The sequence below is a fragment of the Pinus tabuliformis genome, chromosome 9 (assembly GCF_031772625.1).
Source record: "Pinus tabuliformis cultivar Carrire ecotype Pingquan chromosome 9, CPIR1, whole genome shotgun sequence".
Lineage (NCBI taxonomy): Eukaryota > Viridiplantae > Streptophyta > Pinopsida > Pinales > Pinaceae > Pinus > Pinus tabuliformis.
Window position 1 is genome coordinate 1,140,123,640 of NC_142307.1, and position 4,927 is coordinate 1,140,128,566.

The following is a 4,927-nucleotide window of genomic DNA, read 5'->3' on the forward strand; positions in this document are numbered from 1 at the left end:
ACATCGGGTGTCACACAAATTTCAGGTGGGCGACAAAGTTTGGTTGCATTTGTAGAAGGAATGCCTTACCAGAGTCCATCAGAAGCTCAGACCACTCCGATATGGTCCTTACACCATTACCAAAGATGTGGGAGAGAATGCTTTGGGGTGCACCTGGTCTTCAATGTGGACCACCTTCGACCATGCTTCCCACCATTACTTGACACATTAGACATTGCAGACAAGTAACACCACCAAAAGTTTCTTCATCTCATGGAGGAACTCAATGCAATGGGGTCCATTGCTTCCTAAGGGGGGAGGAATGATCCAAGTGGATATTGGTGGCCAATTTCCTATCCCACTTGGACCCCCACCATTGTCTCTTTCAGTTCTTTAGTTCCCTTATTTGTAGCACAATTTACTATTTTTGGCAGTTTTTTGGGTCCTGAACTTCGAGAGTCGTTTTGAGGCCCTAAACGACATTTTTTTGGAAAAATAGCTTCATTAATTAATTAGGAAATCACATCTGTATATGTATTCCTCCGAGAGATCTTTCCAACGAGATATCATACATGTCAAATGGATGTAATATGACCAAGTTACAACCCCTGGAAGTTGGCTACCCAACTAACCCCAACGGGACCCATAGACTCTTGGTGTTACATCTCCTTGGGTTAGGGTTTTGGTTCTTTAGTTTTTTCTTTTATTGTTCAATAATAAAAAGGCCCTTGAGCCTCATTGTAACTCAATTCAAAGGCATGTAACCACCACACCTCTTCTTAGATATAAGCTACCATCGCCCGAGCTATCTTATTTCCATTCTGTTTGTAAGCATACTTCAGTATTTGATATTAATAAAATGAAGTGTTATTTCTACTGCATCTTTGTATTTATGGTTATATATGTAATTTTTTGTCTTCCTGTTTAAATTCGGATTAGTGCAGATAGCCCTAGATGTTTGCGAAGTTGCAAGGCCCGTAGTAGTCACCCATGATATCTTGATTTTAGGGATTGATAAAAAGAAGATGAAGGTTAAGAAGAGCTTCCTGTCTAGGAAAATTTAAACGATATCTAGAATGTAACTTGTTCAACTAAGCTCTTAGAACCCTTTCCGGATCGGGAGTGGGGTTAACGAGTCTACTAAGATTCCTTCTAGAGTATGCTCTAGTGAATGGATGAATAAGTGGAGTCGCCACCCAAACATGAAACCAACCTAAACGTCCGGGTGCTAAATCTAAGAATGAATTAGATGAGAGGATTAGTGACAGGAAAAAGGATAAGGTGAGGAGATGATGAAGAATGATGAGAGATGGAAGGTGATTAGAAGATTATGAGAATTTTTTGTAAAGCTAAGGTCCAAGAAATGTGTCCTTGACAATGGCACCAGAAAATGTTGTGGCATTGATGGGACAATGAATGAATCAGCAAATTGATGAAGATAAGATAATTCCGTTGAGGTGTCGAACATAAGATATCCCTATAAATTACACCAGAAAATGTTGTCACCCAGATTGTTTAGGCACCACGACAACACTTAGGACAAGGGTTGTCACTTTAATCCCTGCTCACTCAGTTCTAGTTATCTCCCAAGAACAAGCTATGGGGGGTAGTCCATATGGAAAGAGATGAAGGAAAACAAGTTGGAAACCAAATTGTTTGGGAGACACGGATGAGTGGCCTAGCCACTTGGTTGAATTTAAGTAGGACTATTAATTCAATTAGATTTCAAAGTATGAGACTAGTGCCATAATGGAGTCACAAATTATTTCTTATAGTAAATTGGTACCAAATGACTAGATGGACACCCACTGCTTGAGATGATTGACTAACATAAATGATATTCAAGTCCTATGCCCTATGTGTGATGTAATGATGTTGATTATTTTTAGTTATTTTCATAATCTAAATGTAACCCTACTTTAACTATTTTGAAGTTGGGCTCCTCCCTAAATGATATGCAAGTCCTTTGACCTATGTGTGATGCAATGATCTTGGTTATTTTTAGTTATATGCATAATCTAAATGTAACCCTCCCTCAACTATTTTGAAGGTAGGTTGTGGGAAGGAGGCCAACAAGAAGTAGGCTAGGGCCTCATTAATGATACCTTTTGTTCTACTCCTATCACCTGATGCCTCTCACATTGCATTGACTGTGGATCTCACGATTGCAAGGTGATTGTGTTAACCACCGAAGAGTTGTCAAGGCCCCTCCAGCTAGATGAGAAGGGTTGCCCTCTATTTTTACCAACCTAGCTTATGCTAGGAGGTAAATTATTAGTGCAATATAGATCTAGTATGCTTATGCAAGAGGTTATGAGTGATATTATCTTTAGTAAAGATTGTTTAAGATGCTTAAGTACTTAAGTGAAATATCTTATAGCAAGAGTACTTAAAGACAATGAAATGCAATCTTAGATAAGAAATATACTTAGAGGTAACAATATAAACTTCAACAATATTCCACAATATTCCAAACAACTAATGAACTTAAAATACCAAATAATTTAGATAGACAATCAAGATGTCAAGCTTCTTAAGATATAACAATTACCCAATTAGATTCCACAATATCAAAGACTTAGAACTTATGAAAGAGTTCTCTTTAGTTTAAAATTAAGAAAATATTGTAAAGCCTAGAGCAAGCCACACAAGTGTTAGATCCCAATAGTCAAATCAATAGTATCACTTCATAAAATTTAGCATTTATTAATGTTATGACAGTAGTAAGGAAATGCTAAATCAACAATGCTTATTCTTGCCCAATATCACGAAAATATGCCCAATTTCCAAGTAATCTTAGTTAACTGAAAAATTCGATGTATTAGTCCTTTTAGAATGTATTCTTTAGTAAATTTTTAGATCTCAAATGTATATTACAACAGTATATTAACCAACAGATCAGCAAGAAAATGATATAAACACAAATACCCAAAATGCCTAAAAATAGTAAAATTTTACCAAACTTGAAAAAAACAACTTTTAGGGCTTTTAGAGGGCATGACTCGGAAAAATTCAGGTCTGATAGGTTTATTACAATAGTGAAATAATGACAGATCAACAACCCAATAATGAGAAAGACAATCCCCAATATATCCAAAAAAAGTAAAATTTTACCGGAAATTAAAAATTTGGAATTTTTGACACACTTTAAGTATTTGATTCAGAAGGTTTTGCAAACTTGATAAAGAAATTTACAAAGAAAATTCCAGCAAGCAAAAATTTTAGATCTAGGTCAATTTTGAGATTCCCAAGTGGCCAAAACCTATGAAAATCAAGATTTATCAACTCTGGCCAGTTTTGACTAATTATTATGTGATTTTAGGGCTAAATTATTAATGATTTGATTGTTTTAATACAGATGAATCAAAACAACAGTTTAGAGGTCAAACCCTAGGGCCAAGGCCCTGAAGATCTCTTTATTGAAAATCTTTGAAACTTTGGGATCAAGTTGCCGCTTGAAAAATATAAATTTTGAGACCTTGAACCTACAAAACCTCCAAGTATTTTTCCCTTTAAAATTCAGATTATCGTTTCAGGTCAAGTTAGGGAAAAAAATGACTAAGGAGGAACAAAACTAGGCCAAGTAAGGCCAATGTTTGGGGATAAAGGGGTCAAGATGATAGATCAGGGGTTAAGAAGGCTAAAAAAGGCCACAAAAGGTCAAAGCTAAGGCACAAAGGCTAGACGCTGGGAAAAAGAGTTGAAAAGTTGGCGCTTAGGGGCCAAAAATCCATGACAAGCCTAGAAGGAATTCCTATAGGGTAGATGAGGTAGGCCGAAGCCTCTTGGGACCATGGCTACGCTTGGAAACGCCTAAAACCCTTGACGCAGGGCCAAATAGGAAAGGTTGAGGCCCCTAAAGGCTACGACCAACCCTAAAGGGCCTGAAAATGTGATGCAGGGGAATTTTGGGATGATGTTGGCCAACAAAGGGTTAACGTTGGGCTTTGAGGGGGCAGATCTGGTCCAGAGAAGGCCAAAAATTTAAAACCCTTGTCTCAATTTTTTTTTTCTTTCGGATCTAAATTTTGCGTCAAATCTTCAGTGAAATTCCCTACAAAATTATCAAGAGGCCATATCCTACCCTCAAGGGCCTATATCTATCTCTTCCTTCTTGATCCCTTGATCCAACCTACAAAAAATAGAAATACAACACCCAAACCCCAAATATATACGAAATAAATCTACAAACCCAAGTTAGAAAAATAATTTACAATTATAACTACAAAATTATTTTACAAAATATACATGGTTTTAAAATAGATTTTAAGAAAATAATTTTTATGATATTTTTCATTGAAAGAATGGGTAAGACACTTTAGAGAAATTATGCTCACTATATCCCTAGTGAAGATTCAATCCACCATATACAAACCAAGGATCCAAGTAAGGTAACCCTTGCCCACAGTGTGTAAACTTGGAGACCAAGCATTGAGTACTTGCAAACACTATGTATTATCTCAAAATAATAATATAAAGCACCACATTGGAAGGATGTAGTCAATACATACCATATATCAATGAACAAGAACACCTCTAGTTGAACCCCAAAATATTTTATTATAGTAGAAAATATAGTTCCCAACTGGACAATAGTTTACAAAATGCTTCAACAACAATTCTAGCTAGAGATGAAGATGACTAGAGACTCACCTCACTCTCTAATTTATAGATAAATCTTCCAAATGGAAAAATAATGGCTAGTTTCTTTCATCCTTGTGAAAATAATCTTGGTCGTTGATAAAGACTTCAAGGTCTTTTAATCTTGGCCCTTGATTTTTTTTTTTTTTTCAAATTTATTATTTAATTCCAGTGTACTTACCTCAAAATTAATTATTTTGAGTTAATTTCCTAAACAATTTGACTTTGACATAACCACTAAGGTCCAAGGATCCAAATTTTCTTGAAATACATAATATTCCTTTGGTGGAGGACCTTTAAAATTTGA